The following is an 18,772-nucleotide window of genomic DNA, read 5'->3' as shown; positions in this document are numbered from 1 at the left end:
TGCTAACACTTTGGAATGTTTCCTTATCTTAAAGATATTGTGTAAACAGAAATTCCCAGGTAACAGCAGGAATTGCAGGGAAACTTATAGAATCCCTGCAGTGGGGAAGCAGCCATTCAGCCCATTGAATCCACACTGACCCTCTGAAGAGGGTCCCACCCAGAAACACCCCTCTACCTTATTCCTGTAACCCTGCATTTCCCATGGCTAATCCACATAGCCTGTACATCTCTGGACACTACAGGCAATTTAGCATAGCAAATCTACCTAACCTGTACATCTTTGGAATGTGGGGGAAAACCAGAATTCCCATAGGAAACCCACACAGACACAAGGTAATGTGTAAACTAAACAAAGGTAGTCACCCGAGGGTGAATCAAACCCATTTGCCTGGTGCTTAGAGGCAGCAGTGCTGACCACTGAGCCACCATGCCACTCCTAGGTAGCTTACTCTTTCAGCTGGCATTATAGTAGCTGTTAGAATAATCATAATTCTAAAGCTTTGAGTGATGAAGGAACAGGTCACTGGGTTAGACAATTAAGAAATGCACTAAAAGTCAATGTTGATGATAGACTTATTTGTGGTATTACAAGAATATAATGGTCCCATTGAGATTTTTTTAAAGAGTACTATTATTTTGAGGTTAGGAATTATGCCAGTCCTGGGCTTAGCTCAGAATAGAAGCATTTGTGTAGTTATGGTGTGATATTCAAAATGTCTTGATTTATTGTGTTTCCACTCTCTAATCTTCATAAGCTCAATTGCCTCTTACTCTACTGGAATGACAGAGTGTTTTATACATTTTTAGTTTGATTCATTGGTGAATGTGGGCTTTCAAAGGGAAGTAAACATTCAATAGGGCTCTGAGCAGCCCTTTTTGCCTCATGTCAAAGACCACATGAAATGGTTTGAAGAGGAGCAAGGACTTAATTCTTGATGTCTGGCCAACATTGATCCCTCTGCCAACAACATGAAAAGAAATTACATCATCATTATCTTGTTGTTTGTGGGATCCTGAGCTTAAATTGGATGCTGCATTTCATATAGTATTTCTAGAGCTTAAAAATGTGTTGCTGGAAAAGCACAGCAGGTCAGGCAGCATCAAAGGAGAAGGAGAATCGACGTATCGGGCCTAAGCCCTTCTTCAGGAATTCCTGAAAAAGGGCTTATGCCCAAAACGTCGATTCTCCTTCTCCTTGGATGCTGCCTGACCTGCTGCGCTTTTCCAGCAACACATTTTTAAGCTCTGATCTCCAGCATCTGCAGTCCTCACTTTCCCCATATAGTATTTCTAACCTGTAAAGTGTTTTGGGATGTCTTAGGACCATAGACATGTGTTGTGTAAAAACAAATCTCTCTTTTCTTCTAAGTACTGGCTCATTTTACATCCACAGACAGCAATATAGACAGTAAGAACAGCAGGAGGCCATTTGGCCCTTCAAGCATGCTTTTGCCATTCAATGTGATCAAGGCTGATTGTCCAACTCAGGTTCCTGTTGCTGCTTTCTCCTCAAACCTTTTGATGTCTTTAATCCTAAGAACTATATCTATCACCTTCATGAAAACATTCAACATTTTGGCCTCAACAGCTTTTTGTGGCAGAGAATTCCATAGGCTCACCACTCTCTGGGTGAAGAAATTTCTCCTATCTCAGTCCTAAGTGGCCTACCCCATATCCTTAGACTGTGACCCTGGTTCTGGATTCCCCAGTCATTGTAAACATTCTTTCTGCATTTATTCTGTCTTGCCCTGTAACACTTCTATGCATTTCTGTGAGATTCCACCTTTATTCTTTAAAACTCCAGCATGTATACTCCTTACCAATATACTCTCTTTTCATACATCTGTTTTGCCATCCAAAGTATCAGACTGGAGAGCATTTGTTACACTCCCTCAATAGCCAGAACATCCTTCCTCAGATAAGGAGACCAAAATTGGACACTGCATTCCAGGTGTGGTCTCACCAAGACTGTGCAATTGCACAAGACATCTCTGCTCCTGTACTCAAATCCACTCACTATGAAGGCCAACCTACTGCTTGCCTTCTTCACCACTGCTGCACCTGCATGCTTACTTTCACTTGTGTCCAAGGAAACCCAGGTCTTGTTGTACCTCCCCTTTTCTCAATCCATCAGCACGCAGATAATAATCTGCCTTCCTGTATTTGCTACCAAAACGCAGCAGCATAGATTTATTATAAGACAGGAGAAGGGTATCGGGCAAGTTGTTCAGTCAGAAAGCTGGTGCAGCCATAATGGGCCAAATGGCCTCCTTCTGCACTGTAACAATTGAGATTCTGTGGCTTTTTTTTTGAGGACATCAGATCCCTTCTAAAACTGAATAATGTAGATGATTCTCATTGCCATGGACAGCTGAAAAGAACAGACCAGCTGTAATAAGACAATTAGGCACTGTGCTTTCCTAGAAATTAGGACAGACTAAGCTTGAATATTTGTGTTGTTTCCTTGTACATTTTTTTGGATCAGATATCCATGTAGCTAACTAAAATTTCTGATGCTAATACAAAGCTAATAAAATACTAATTAATGTCATCTAAACTCCTCCTAATGTGAACAACTTTGTTCCTGTTGTTCAAAGACATGACTTAGATTGATTGATTTTAACTGATGCACAGATTTAAAATGAGCACAACTGCTTGGAAATACAGGTGGAAACCTTTATATTGATTTCCACTCATATCTAATGTTGTGTTTGCATTTCATTCTGGTGTTGTGTCCCAAACCAGTTTGTTGTGTGCAATATTTTTTTAAAAAGTGACTGTTTATGGATTAGTAGTTTATTAAGTTTATTCTACTTATTGAAATTCCCAACAGAATATTGTTTTTTTTTTATTAGCTCAGTTAAAATGATCGTTCATAGTTTCCATTACCTGAGCGGTATATAGAAAATGTAGATTTACAAAGTAAGCACATTTGAGGACGTTATACAATTTTGTTTAAAAATCTTTCTCCATTTCATTGGACAATTGCCATTTTTTAACCCCAACTTAAATGTAGCTCCATAGTGGGCAACGTTTTTCCTCTTGGTGTTTTCCTAGCAAGAAAAGAAGGATTAGTGGATGGTTTCCAAGCAGCAACGCTGCCCACCTGTCAGTATTCGGCAGGCAAAGGACACAGAACATCAGTGCGTGCTGTGGCTTAAATCTACAAGGAATACAGCAAAGATATTGTGATACATGCTGTAGGATGACCTGCAACCAAACTGTTTCACAGTGATTGCATAGCCAGTGGTTGTCAAAATCATTAGCACTTTTACTGGGCCTATGTTAAGCCTTGGAAACAACAGCAATATAAAGAAATCAACTATCCTGAAGTGCGTAAAACAAGTGACCAGGGTGTTTTTTACTTAAGTAAATGGTTCACCATCATCAACTGATGGCTCCATGAAGGTTGTGATAATTTACTGCACGCCTCACACAAATTGTCACCCCATATCATCAGAATTACAGATCATAAGCTGCATGAGATTCTCATTTATTAAGCCAAGTTTGGACATGGAGAAGGCTAATGGTGCAATGTGAATAATAAGCATTGAATACAAGCTATATGTGAACATAAGGTGATTATTAGAGCTATACGTCTAATCACACTCTATTAATAGTAATGATGAGTTTTACAACTTAGTTGATCCATTACAGTCAATAAACTTCTTGAGTTGCTTCTGGGTGTGAAGAATGATCCTAATTACATTCAGTGTTGTCACTATTCCTCATCTACTTGACCAAGTCTCCAGTGAATTTAAATGATGCATTTAGAGCAATTAACTATCCTCTAAGTACTTTCTCCAACTGAATTTCAATGAACCTATTTAAGAAATGGGAAATTCTCTGGCATGTTGAATTGTTTCCAGCCAATGAATGTTAACAGAAATGGGGTGATTGATAAGTGGGACTTAGTATATCACAGGGTACAATTGACTGAGTTTTTTTAAATGAGTTGAACTTTATGGAGAAGGGAGGTTTGAAAATTGTCTTGGACATTAAAAAAAATGTTGTATAGAGGTGGCAGATATATGGATTATGGAATGAATGGAAGTTGTGCCTACTGCAAAGATAACAGCAAGTAATGTTGGGAAAAAGTAGAAAGAAGCAAATGGCGTGCAAAAGAAGCAAGGTTGGTGTGGGAAAAAACTTATTCACACAGCAAGCAGTTTGGGTACAGAATGCAATTGATGCATTCCAGAGAGCATTGGATTTTTTGGACAGAAATAATGTGGAAAGGTATGTAGAAAAAGGAGAATGGCACTAAGTAATTATACTGGAGCAAGTATGGGCAAAATGGCATACTTCTGAACTGCAACAAATCTGTATATATAGAGCTTACAGGCAAACAGAGTGCCGAGGATTTCACAGTCTATTCAACTTAAGTATCAGTCATGACTCAGTTGGTAGCATTTTTGTCTGAGTCAGAAGGCTGGGTATTAATGTTCCACTTGAGCACCAACAACATAGTATCCTGAGAGAGTGCTGATCTCTTAAGGGTGTTGTTGAGAGTGTGGTGCTGGAAAAGCATAACAGGTCAGGCAGCATCTGAAGAGCAGGAGAATCAGGCAAAAGCCTTTGCCAGAAATGTCGATTCTCCTGCTCCTCGGATGCTGCCTGACCTGCTGTGTTTTTCCAGCACCACACTCTTGACTTTAATCTCCAGCAGCTGCAGTCCTCACTTTCATCTCTTTGAGATGTTGTCTGACATCTTGTGGATGTAAAAAGCCTATGGCATTATTTTGAAAAGGGCAGTGGTAATTCTGACATCAGGACCCTGAGGGTAATAGCCCAAATAGCAGAAATTGTGTAGCTCCTGGTCCAAGGGTCAATTGGAGCCCAATTTTACCATGATGAAAATTTCCTCTCTCTTTTGGCTGTAAGTAAGAGTTAAAATTAAGCAGTATTAAGTCAGTTCCTCGTGGGCACAGGATCACAATAAAAAATACCTCTGTAATAAAGTACAAAGTGATACAAACTGAAAAATGGCTGCAATAGGTTTTGAAAATTTCAGTTTTACAAAGAGTCATAGATTCACGAAGCACAAAACAGACCTTTTGGTCCAATTCAAGCACACTGATCAGATATCTCAATCTGACCTAGACCTGTTTGTCAGCATTTGACCCATAACTTTCTAAACCCTTTCTATTTATATACTCATCCAGATGCCTTTTAAATGTTGTTATTGTACTTGCCTCCACCAATTCCTCTGGCAATTTGTTCCAGACATGCCCCACCTTCTGTGTGAAAAGGTTACCCCTCAGGTCCTTTTTTAAATGTTGTCCTTCTCACTTTAAATCTATGTCCTCTAGTTTTGGACTCACCCACCCTAAAAAAGACCTTGGCTATTCACGCTATCCTCATGATTTTATAAACTTCTGTAAGGTGAACCCTCAGTCTATGATGCTCCAGGGAAAAAAAGGCCCCAGCCTATTCAGCCTCTCCCTATGGCTCTAATACTCCAATCCCAGCAACATCCTTGTAAATCTTTTCTGAACCCTTTCAAGTTTAACAACATCCTTCTAATAGAAGGATGACCAGAATTGTACACAATATTCCACAAGTGGTCTCATCAATGTCCTGTATAGCTTCAATATGACAACTCCTATACTGAGTGATCTGACCAAAGAAGGCAAGCATGTCAAATACCTTCTTCACTACCCTGTCTATCTGCGACTCCACTTTCAAGGAACTATGCACTTGCACCCCAGGTCTCTTTGTTTGGCAAGACTCCCCAGAGCCCTACCATTTACTGCATAAGTCCTGCCCTGGTTAGCCATACCAAAATGCAATACCTCGCACTTATCTAAACTAAACTCCATCTCCACCGCCTCCCCCAATGGCCCATCTGATCAATGTCCTGTTAAACTCTGAGTTAATACGTAGTGGGGGGTAGAGCTAAATGACACTGTTGGGCAATTACTGTGAGCTAAATGTGATTTGGGATGGGATTCTTATGCTCAAATTGAGCTCTCTCATTACACAGTGTGAACATTTCCTCTCTATGATTTTAAATAAATAGGTTCATGCTTAAGATACAAAGCGAGTAGGTAAAAACAGACCACTGTAATTACATTAGGTATGGCTGTACACAGTAATTATAATTCAGAAGAAATAAGTTACTTGAATAGAAACAGGCTAAAATAAAAAAAGGGGAAGATGTCATGGCATGATCAATAAACATCAGAGTTGATGGCTCAATGGCCTATTTCTATTTGATTTAATTCTAACAGCTTCCATAACTTTAGGATGGCCTAAAGCAGTTGGCAGCAAAGGGATTACTTTTGAATTGCAGTCTCTGCTATACTATAGGGAAATATGACATCCTACATGTACACAGGGTGGTCCAAGTAAGAGGGTGGACGATAAGATATCGATGTTGGTTAAGGGATGAACTTAGGAGAGGAAGTCCTTCTTCAGGTAAACCCACATGCATATGGTGTTCCCCTGAGAGGACATACTTTAACATCTCCTCCAAAAGATGACGCTTCCACTGGAGCATTATCAGGAAATCACACACTTCAAAACAGCCCTCTAAATGCTACATGATTTATACTATGGATACCCAGTGTCTGAGGACTAAATGTTCTTGTTTATTGAAGGATTCCTGCACATATTTTGCAGAAATAATTGTGCAACAATTCCAGTTTGCTAAGGTTAGCCATTGTACCCCAATTTCCTGTAATATATATGCATAATTTGTACAAGTAATTTGTTGTGTGGCAGTTTAACATATCACATCTATTTCAACAATAACCATGAGTACTGAAATTTACTGCCTAAGTCATTTGGCATAAAAAGCCTCAAATGACATGAAATCGCCATTCTCAGTTAAGAGCTCTTAAGTAAGAAATAGCTTGTCTTTCATTATTTCTCTTTCTGATGATATATTCTGGACTTCATTAGTTGATAGTTGTGAGGTCTGCTTCACTTACGAATAATGGTACAGTCATGAGTCCAAAATAAGTAGATAATTGGCTAAAATAATCTTCCAGTAGTAAGTTTCAATTCAAGTAGTATGACTTGAGATTTAACTTGAGCAAGTTTACTGAACAGGAAGGGTAAATCAGGGCTTTACTTTTGGTCAATTTTGAACATGAGATACTGTAATAATTGTACTTTTTTTCTAACTTAGCTAGTAAATTAGTGATATCAGTGTGGTACATATTGTTGAGCTGATCTGCATAAGCATAATTTACAATGATTTTACATGGAATACTAAAAATTCTATAACATTAAGTTTTCTCAAGGAGAATAGATGACATTTGGTGACAGCCATTTAATATCTGGCAAGACTGAGGTGATCAGTCTGATTAAATGTAGGAGACAGTTACTGCATAATGAGCATAATAAAAATGAATTGACAATGAAGTTGAAATGAATAATAAGATACAGGATGAAAGATAAGAAACGTATTTGGGCTGGACAGAGTTTGCAGAGTAGATCACTAAGTACAAGGAGCATGAGTTCACGATCTCTCAGAACACACACCGAGTAATAATCCCCATTGCAATTCTCACTATGGAAAGACAAATGACATTGACCTCTGCAACCTTGCAGTTCTTGGGCCCTCTACAGTCCAGTGATGCAACTACAGTACTAACTGAAAAAAAAATCGTTAACAGAAAAACTCATAGCAGAATTATTTCGAACACATCTAATATTTTATATTATTCAGCTACAGTTAATTTTGAAATTTCAGAATTTAAGAATGTTTGGCACCAGTAACAATATATAGTTGCTCTAACATCATTAATGGTGACACATTTTCTTGCTTTTATTTTCTCTAAATCCTGTCATAATATACTCTTTTATTTTTCTTCTATTTCTGATTGCAGCTATAGATATTTTAAAATGTTATTATCAACAGATTGAATTGTATCAATGCAAAACATTATGCTTTTGTTTAACTATTAACAAGGAAAGTACAAACTTACTTAAGATTTTATGTTATAATGTTTTACTTCAGTCTAGACAAATCATAGTCTGTATTAATTTTAAATAAAATCACTAATTGAAAGGTAAGCAGTATAACAAACGTAGCAAATCTCCTCACAGAATTCCATATGTTCTGTTAAAATAATGTACCATTGATTATAGTCACAAGAAATAAGGTGACCCATATTAACATCAATAATTATATCAACTTCAAATTCTTGTAGAAGGGTTTCGTCATTTACTGGTTCTGGTATTTGATTAACAAGCTAGAAGCTCTCACAATTCTGATCCCTGACAGGGTGGAAAGCTTTCCCACACCAACTTCTCAGCAGCTATCTTAGCTGATGCATACAAGGTAGAGAATAACTCTATCCATTTGAAGAAAGGGTCAATAAAATGGCAAAAAATAACAATTCCTTCTTTTGGATTAGAAGCAGGGATCCAACAAATCTAACTCCTGCCTGTCTCTTGTGTGTACACTACTACTATCCTGGTCTATACTCGGGAAACTGAAGTCCCCCCATTATAACTACTCTATCATTCCTGTGCCTCTCTGTAATCTCCTTGAAAATTAGCTCCTCTACATCCTTTGCTCTGGTTGGTGGCCTATAGACTATACTGAGCACCTAACTTCACCTTTTTTCATTTCTTAGCTTGAGCCAAATGAATTCTCTCCTTAATTCCTCTGGGACCTCCTCTCTCTCCAGCACTGCAATATATTCATTAATCAATACTACTACCCATTTCCCTTTCCTTCCTGTCCTATTTTTCCTGACCACCTTGTATCCAGGAATATTTAATGCCCAGTCTGTCCTGTCTCTGTTATAGCCGCCCACTATATTTCCACATCAAATCAATACCTGGAATTCAACAATCTTATTAACTACATTTTGTATATTTACATACATGAAAAGTAATCTCGATTTAGATTTTATTACTTTCTCATTTACTCTGACCATATCTATTAACTTACTATCCCGTATTGTAGTGCTATATATTTCTCCCAGTCCTCTGTGCACCTTGATATTCCTATCTAATATTTAGTCCTGTTTCACACACTACTGTCATGTTGTTTTAAATGTGATTGACGTGATATAGATGTAGCAATTTTCTCTGCAATCTCCTCGTCCGACACCAATTTTCTTGTATCAGGAGAATCATAAAGAGAGAGATGTTATGCCAGAGTATAGAGTCAATGGCTGTTTAGCAGAGCAGTTCTAGCTACCTGTTAATTACTAGTTGTACATTAGCAAAGAAAATAAAGCTGAAACAATCTTTACATTGTTAAACTAGCATGAAGTCATCAAGAACTCCATAACCTACGTCTCAAAAGTCTCTGCAGTAATTACTGAGAAGGTCTATTCATTATACCAGTTGAGGTATGGCAGGCTGACTGGTTCGTGACCAATACGGTTTGTTGCTGGAAGTTATACAACACTATCCGATCAGTAAAAAAGTTAGATCATTTGAAGTTTAGGAAGTAACAGAAGAGTAATCTCATTATGCATGGTATGAAAGGATGAGCAGAATATTATATTTCTGAAAGCAGTTGATGAAGCATAGCTATGGTGCCAATTTTTATGCACTTTTATATTTCTTTACAACGTAAACATTACAAATATACAGCTTTTAACACAAACACCAGGGATTCAGTTTGTGTCTATTTACAAAGATTTGAGTAGATCACTAGTTAATATCTATCGCTTACAAACAATTAAACGCAATTAATATGAAATTAACACAGAAAATGTGCAGCTTGCTCTACAAAACCACATGAGTTGATTACAAATCATAGAAGTGTAAGGATGATTTTTTACTTTAGCATTCATGACATTCAACAAATGACAGATAGGGTCGATAAGTTGCAAGTTGTATTGCAATGTTTAGTAGGTTATGACTAGTTCTACTTCCCTTTTACTGAGAATAAATTTATCTTTGCTATCTCAGTGAATTACAGAACCATTGAAATTTACAGCCTGGAAAGAGACCATTCAACCAATAGGTCCATGCGGTTGACAAGTAACCACAGAGCCTCCTCCAACTTTTCAGGTCTTGGTCCAGGCTTTGCAGGTTCTGACACATCAATTGTATATCCAAATACTTTTCAAATGATATGAGAGTTTCTGCATCTCTCAGACTATGAATTTCAGAAAGCCACTACCTCCTGGTCGTTCCCCTTGAATGCATTCTAAACCTCCTACCTCTTCCCCTAAATCTAAAGCCCTGATTATGGATCCCTTAATTAGAAGGAATCAGGCTTTACCGTTCATTTTATCTAGGCCAATCATAATTTTACATTCTTCAATTTGATCTACCCTTAAGCACCTCAATTCCAGAGGAAACAACCCTAGCCTATTCAGGTTTCCTCATAACTAAAATTATCAAATCCAAGCAATATCCTTGTAAATCTCATCTGTACCCTTTTGAGTGCAGTCCAGTCTTTTCATTAGTGTGGTATCTGGAACTTTAAGCAGTATCCAACTCTGGCTGAGTGAGTGATTTTTATAGCTCCTGCATAACGTTCCAGCTTGTTTATGCTATGCCTCAGCTAAAGCATGAAGTCATCAAGAACTCCATAACCTATGTCTCAAAAGTCTCTGCAGTAATCAACTCAGGTATCGCAGATGCCCTTTTAATCAATTCATTTACCTATCTAGCCATCTTCATTAGAATATCTTTCCCCAATGAACAACACCAATATTCACACACTTAGTTTGCTGCTGAGTTTACTTGAATGATTTCTTTCTGAACCAATTCTAGTCACTTGCTTTTGCCAATAGAATTTCCTTACCTTCTTTGTTGAGAAGCCAATTTTACAGGCTTCTAGAACTTTACTGTTTCATGAGTGCTCTGCTAAATAAATCGGATATAAGCAAAAATGCAGGGTAAGAAATCAAGACTGACCATGAAACACAAAGGCAGGAGAGATAGGTGATAAGGAGACCATGGAGTTATTTTCCATTTGCCCATGTCTACATTTACATCAGAAAATGGAGTGATTCAAAACTAATGTTTCCTATGTGTTGGGTATTTGAGGCCCACTCGATTCAATTTCCCTGAAGCATTGAAATGTTGGGTCAAAAGGTCAATCTGTTAGAATTCTGCAACATAATATAGAGTATTAATAGATGAGTAAACATTGTAGAGTTTTTGGTAGCATGAAGAAAAGACCTTCGGCCCACTGTGTCCACACCAGTCATAAAACATCCATTTATTTTAATTCGATTTTCCAGCACTTGATCCATAACCATGTATGCTATAGTATATGTCCCATTAGTAGTGTAGCCTAATAAGCAGTTCCATGTCTTCCTGCTTGCCATGTATAAAATCGGGTGATTGACTGCATATATTGTCTGTCTTCCCTAATTTCTTAGCTCTAATGAGAAGATAATTTGCAAAAACCTTTGCTTCCATGAGTCAATAGGCCACTTGTCCAAACTCAAACTTACTGCAGAGAAAAGTGCTCCAGCATTGCTTTTAATACTTTCATCAATAAATGATATATTTTGATTGTGTGCTAACTGTGAAGAGACATGTATAACATGCACTACAGGACCTAAACTTCATCCAAAAAATGCCTTTTAGGCATACTTTTATATGAATCTGCATGTTGAAGGATGAGCATTAAGTGTGCAACATGTCAGAACCCCATTTGGTCTACCATTCACCTTCACAATTCCATAGGAAACAATCCTAGCTTATCCAGGTTTCTTCATAACTATAATCCTCTTCTCCCACTAAAATATTCCAGGTTTTGGTCAACTTAACCACCTTTCCTCTCTTAGCTGAGGGTGGAAGTAGCCATACCTCAACCTTCCTCCAGTCCAACAACAGTGGATCATTCTATTTAGTGATATTATTGAAATATTTAAGGTGTTAAAGGAGATTGACACAGTAGACTTAGAATGTCTATGGTGTTTCCCTTTGAGGGGCAATCTAGAACAAGTGGTCACTGTTTTCGGCAAAGAGGCGGCCAATTTAAAACAGAGCTGAGGAGGAACTACTTCTCTCAAAGGGTTGTGAATCTGTGGAATTCACTACTTCAGAGTGTGGTGGGCACTAGAACACTAAATACATTCAGGAGGAGATAGATGAGTTGAAATGTTCTAAAGAGGTGAACTGGAAAGTGGAATTCAGGCCAAGATTAGATCAATCATGACTGCATTAAATCACAGAGCAGTCTCGAGATGTTAAATTGCCGACTCCAGTTCTTATGTTCCTGTGAAACACAAGGAAACAGTGTAGTAGTAATTTTTAGCTGTGCTGAAAACAAAATAGTGATTCTATCCTTGACCTGTGTGGCTTCAAATCAGATAATCAGATAAATAATTGGACAATTTCAAACATTGCAACCAAATTATTTTCAGACTTTCATTGTTTTCAACTTGAAAATTAATATTACATTTAAACAATGAGTTTCTTTTCCTAAAGCATGGATTGGCTAGCAAAGAATATCATGCACTAATAATGAGGCATTTCCCAAGAGGAAAAACAGCAATAAGCATGTGTGGTTATGGTAAAAGGGATGCCCTCTAGCAGGATTTTGCAGAACTAACAAGAACCAAGCAGAAAGTAGATATTTTAACATTGCTGGGATTTATACAAAGTCCCGGCTGTTTGCATTGCCCAGCACATTTGTTTCTTGATACCATTGTACACATTTGTACAATGAATTATCAATGGTTGTATGCAAACACCTTGCCCTTTTCCACACAGAATTTGTATGTAAAGTGTAAGTACTGCTTTGAAACATAGCTATCATTTTTCAGTCCATGTAAGTACTGACTTTGAAACTTAGCTATCATGTTTCAGTCCTGTCTTAATTCAAAAATGACGTCTTTTCTAAAAATAAAAGATGTTCTATGTTCATAGCACCTTATCATGTGTTTCAGAACAAGTCATATATAAGTTTATGTGATGGAATCTTATAAGAACTCTGGACAATGTGGGCTATAGTGAGGTGTGATCAGATGAGAAGTGCATCTCGAGACCACTTTGCTCAATTTTTTACACTTTACACATGTGGAATAGCAAGATTCTCGCCAGGCAGTAGGGCTTAGTACTTGTTAAACTCCTTTTGACAACCCAACTCACCTCAATGATGTTCAGGTTCTGATTTTACCTATCTCATCCAACAATCTAAAAGTGGGGAAAACTCAACATGGAAAGCAGAGCCTGCTTGTGGTAGATTCAGGTTACTGCTTGCTCTGAATGACCTCTATGTTGGAAACCAGACACCAACATTTCAAGGTACACTGCATGGGAACAAGCTACATGTGCCCCACACCCACAGCTATTGGTAATTGATATATAGCAGCCTTGAAGCACATTCAGGGCATTTCTGTTATCTATGTACAGAACACTTATATACTTCAATGTTGCAACTGCCATTATAATAATGCTGCAAGGCCACTCTGTGTTCACCATCACACAGCCAGCTAAGGACTGGACCGGGCTGCATCTCTGGGCTGTTCACTTGCTCTGATAGCAGAGTCCCACTCTGAGCCCACGTGGATGTGCACTGATCCCTGCCTTGTATTGTCATGCCTTTTTGTGCTTTGTTCCCTCAGCCAGTGATACCAGCTTCACAAAACTAATGTATTCCAGTGGAGTGAGTAAGGACTGCAGATGCTGGAGATCAGAGCTGAGAGTGTAGTGCTGGAAAAGCATAGCAGATCAGGCAGCACTTAAGGAGCAGAAGAGTCAACATTTTGGGCATAAGCCCTTCATTAGGAAAGTCAATGAATGAATTCTTGATGAAGGGCTAATGCCTGAAACACTGATTCTCCTGCTCCTTGGATTCTGCCTCACCTGCTGTGCTTTTCTAGCACCACACTTTTCAACTACTGTATTGCTGTGCCAATTAGTTCAGACACAAAGTCAACAAACCTGCTGTAGTTGTCAACAGACCATTGTCAACTCAAGGGGAATAGCTTTGCTCAGGAGTTCCCAGTATAATAAGTCAAAGGGAACAACCAATACCAGTCCAGGCCCCACTTGGATTGCTTAGAATCAGGATTTTCTCCTTAAAAAGGGATAAGGAGCCAAAGGACAGGTAGCCCACTACCCATCCTGATTCTTTCTGCTCTATTGTGGCATGCTTTTCTCCTGGAATGAGGCAGCAGCAGGTATTAAGGGTGGTGAAGTTTGGTCGCACAGCTATTCCTGTTGATGTAGGTGCAGAGCTGTCCCAAGTGAGCGACTGGCTGGTGCAGTGTGGGTTAGTGATGCCAGGGGTTGGCATGAATGAGAGTGAGTGGGGAAGATGGATGGTGCAGGTAATAGTGAGTGAAGTGGAGCATGTGTCTTGGTGGGAGGTGACACAGTGGCAGAGATAGAGTGAGTTTAAGGTATCAAGGAGAAGATGGTGGCACTTACCCTGGTAGAGTGGAGAAGAACATTAACCTTCTTCCTACAGTGCGGTGCATTCCTCCAGATGGCTGGGACTGTTTTACCCTGAGTAACGACCTTAATGTTATTCCTTATTGTTAACAAGTATTCAATACTTACCGTTAACCAAGTTCTTTCTGAGAGCTTCTTTGAAAGTCCCATTTAGAAATTATCTGTGAGATTGTATAAATCAGCTATAAAGGAATCAATGGTTTCCTCTTGCACCTGATTGCACGGGTTAATCTTTGTCAGTCTAGAATGGGTTTTGCCTTAATGTGAAATGGGAGTCAGAAGTTTTAGGTACATCATTGTATGTTGCCATTTTTTTCTGCACTGCCTTGATTGGTGAGAATGGTGTCAGCACAGCTGTGGATTGCGTACAACAGTGCACTGACCTTGCCTTTGTCTGGTTTTGCATCGAGGCCTTAACCAGGATGGTATGAGTGAAACTGTTAGTGCCATTGTACCCAAAACGTAACCTGTTTGAGAAGTTCTGCATTTTCTCTTGGGTCTGGTAAAGGCCTAAGAGATTGTTTCTATTCCTGGTGTATTTACTACATGGAGAAAGTGAGGTCTGCAGATGCTGGAGATCAGAGCTGAAAATGTGTTGCTGGAAAAGCGCAGCAGGTCAGGCAGCATCCAGGGAACAGGAGAATCGACGTTTCGGGCATAAGCCCGAAAGAAGGGCTTCCTGAAGAAGGGCTTATGCCCGAAACGTCGATTCTCCTGTTCCCTGGATGCTGCCTGACCTGCTGCGCTTTTCCAGCAACACATTTTCAGCTATTTACTACATGGGTGTGGTCTGAAGTGTTTCTTTTACTTCCTACACCTTTTCAGCTCTTGCACAGGCTTTAGCTCTTCACAGGCGAAAGTGAGGACTGTGGATGCTGGAGATTAGAGTCGAGAGTGTGGTGCTGGAAATGCACAACAGGTCAGGCAGCACCTGAGGAGCAGAAAAATCAACGTTTCGGGCAGGTTATCTCTTTGCACTCCATTACATGGGTCTTTTCTCTTGTTTTCTGTACTGCAGGAATTTACTACACCCTCTGGCTAATTGACTTTTTTCTAGTTGTTTGCTGTGTTCCCCACTTTCAGATTTTTGCACAGGCTTTTTCAGCTTTTATGCAGGCAGTTCATCTTTTGCTTATTTCTTTCTGTTGGAGTAAGCTTTTCTTTATACATTTGCTCACTTGTAGGGTTGGATTACTGGGCTGCCTCTCCCTTTACCCATAGCACTGTGATGTCTCGCAGATTCCAGGTAGTCCTTACAACTCGCCTCCTGTTCTATGGGTCTCATCACTGTTTGGCACCATGTAGTAAAATGAGGTTGACAGTCTCATTAATGAACATGAACAGGCTTTATTGAACATAACTCTTTATAAGGCATGGTAAGAGAGGATATCTCCTGGAATACTAGAGCCACATGCTCCAGTTCCATGTGAATTGATATCACTATTTGTGCATGGGAAATCATGTTTAATGAACTCGACTGAGTTTTTTGAAGAAGTAACAAAAAGGATTGATAAGGGCAGAGTGGTAGACATGATCTAGATGGACTTCAGTAAGGCGTTCGACAAAGTTCCCCATGAGAGACTAGTTAGCAAGGTTAGATCACATGGAATACAGGGAGAACTAGCCATTTGGATACAGAACTGAATCAAAGGTAGAAGACAGAGGGTGGTGGTGGAAGGTTAGTTTTCAGACTGGAGCCCTGTGACTAGTGGAGTGCCAAAAGAATCCGTGATGGGTCTACTACATTTTGTCATTTATATAAATGATTTGGATGTGAACATAGAAGGTATAATTACTAAGTTTGCACATTACACCAAAATTGGAGGTGTAGTTGACAGCAAAGAAGGTTACCTCAGATTACAACAAGATCTTGATCAGATGGGCAAATGGGCTGAGGAGTGGCAGATGGAGTTTAATTTAGAAAAATGTGAGGTGCTGCATTTTGGGAAAGCAAATCTTAGCAGGACTTATACACTTAATGGTAAGGTCAAGGGAGTATTGCTGAACAAAGAGACCTTGGAGTGCAGGTTCATAGCTCCTTAAAAGTGGAGTCGCAGGTAGATAGGATAGTGAAGAAGACGTTTGGTATGCTTTTGGTTACTGGTCAGAGTATTGAGTATCGGAGTTGGGAGGTCATATTGCAGCTGTACAGGTCATTGGTTAGGCCACTGTTGGAATATTGCATGCAATTCTGGTTTCTGGAAGAATGATGTGAAACTTGAAAGAGTTCAGAAATGATTTAGAAGGATGTTGCTATGGTTGGAGGATTTGATCTATAGGGAGAGATTGAATAGGCTGGGGCTGTTTTCCCTGGAGTGTCGGAAGCTGAGGGGTGACCTCATAGAGGTTTATAAAATCATGAGGGGCATGGATAGGGTAAATAGACAAAGTTTTTTCCCTGGGGTAGGGGGTGGAGTCCAGAACTAGAGAGCATAGGTATAGGGTGAGAGGGGAAAGATATTAAAGGGACCTAAAGGGCAAGATTTTCCCGCAGAGGGTGGTGCGTGTATGGAATGAGCTGCCAGGGGAAGTAGTGGAGACTAATACAATTGCAACATTTAAAAGGCATCTGGATGGGTATATGAATATGAAGGGTTTGGAGGGATATGGAGTGGCTGCTGGGAAGTGGGTCTAGGTGAGGTTGGGATATCTGGTCGGCATGGACAAGTTGGACCGAAGGGTCTGTTTCCGTGCTGTACATCTCTCTGACTCTATGACTATTACATGGTTCCTCTCACAATGTTCAATAAAGGTATAATTAGCCCTTGAAAGCCGATTAGCACTGCTGCCTCACAGTGCCAGAGACCCGGGTTCAATTCCCGCCTCGGTCAACTGCCTGTGTGGAGTTTGCACATTCTCCCCGTGTCTGTGTGGGTTTCCTCCGGGTGCTCCGGTTTCCTCCCACAGTCCAAAGATGTGCAGGTTGGGTGAATTGGCCATGCTAAATTGCCCGTAATGTAAGGTGAAGGGGTAAATGTAAGGGAATGGGTCTGGGTGGGTCGCTCTTTGGAGAATCGGTGTGGACTTGTTGGGCCGAAAGGCCTGTTTCCACACTGTAGGGAATCTAATTAGGTGCATTCGTCAGAGGAAAATGTGGCTGGGTGGGTTACTCTTCAGCGGGTCGGTGAGGACTGGTTGGGCTGAATGGCCTATTTCCACACCGTAGGGAATCTAATCTTAATTAGATTGGGCCCTTGAAGACAGAAACAGGGGAAGATATTACACGGAACAAAGAAATGGCAGAAGAATTGAATTGGTACTTCAGATCTGTGTTCACTGGGGAAGACACAAGCAATCTCCCTGAGGTAACAGTGGCTGAAGGACCTGAACTTAAGGGAATTTATATTTGCCAGGAATTGGTGTTGGAGAGACTGTTAGGTCTGAAGGTTGATAAGTCCCTGGGGCCTGATGGGTCTACATCCCAGGGTACTGAAGGAGATGGCTCCAGAAGTCATGGATGCATTGTGATTACTTTCCAGAGTTCGATAGATTCGGGATCAGTTCCTGAGGATTGGAGGGTGGCTAATGTTATACCACATTTTTAAGAAAGGTGGGCGAGAGAAAGCAGGAAATTATAGACCACTTAGTCTGACCTCAGTGGTGGGAAAGATGCTGCAGTCTATTAAAAAGGATGAAATTACGACACATCTGGATAGTAGTAACAGGATAGGACAGAGTCAGCATGGATTTATGAAGGGGAAATAATGCTTGACTAATCTTCTTGAATTTTTTGAGGATGTAACTAGGAAGTTGGACGAGGGAAATCCAGTAGATGCAGTGTACCTGGACTTTCAGAAAGCTTTTGACAAAGTCCCACACAGGAGGTTAGTGAGTAAAATTAGGGCGCATGGTATTGGGGGCAAAGTACTAACTGGGATGAAAGTTGGTTGGCTGACAGGAAACAAAGAACAGTGATAAACAGCTCTATTTTGGAATGGCAGGCAGTGACCAGTGGGGTAACGCAGGGATACGGGCTGGGATCGCAGCTTTTTACAATATATGTTATTGATATAGAAGATGGTATCAGCAATAACATTAGCAAATTTGCTGATGACACAAAGCTGGGTGGCAGGGTGAAATGTGAGGAGGATGTTAGGAGATTACAGGATGACCTGGACAAGTTAGGTGAGTGGGCAGATGCATGGCAGATGCAGTGTAATGTGGATAAATGTATGGTTATCCACTTTGGTAGCAAGAACAGGAAGGCAGACTACTACCTCAATGGAATCAATTTAGGTAAAGAGGCAGTACAGAGAGATCTGGGTGTTCTTGTACACCAGTCAATGAAGGCAAGCATGCAGGTACAGCAGATAGTGAAGAAGGCTAATAGCATGCTGGCCTTCATAACAAGAGGAATAGAGTATAGAAGCAAAGAGGTGCTTCTGCAGCTGTACAGGGCCCTGGTGAGACCACACCTGGAGTACTATGTG

Source organism: Chiloscyllium plagiosum, chromosome 6 (genome assembly GCF_004010195.1).
Source record: "Chiloscyllium plagiosum isolate BGI_BamShark_2017 chromosome 6, ASM401019v2, whole genome shotgun sequence".
NCBI classification, from domain to species: Eukaryota; Metazoa; Chordata; class Chondrichthyes; order Orectolobiformes; family Hemiscylliidae; genus Chiloscyllium; species Chiloscyllium plagiosum.
This window is presented reverse-complemented; position numbering follows the sequence as displayed.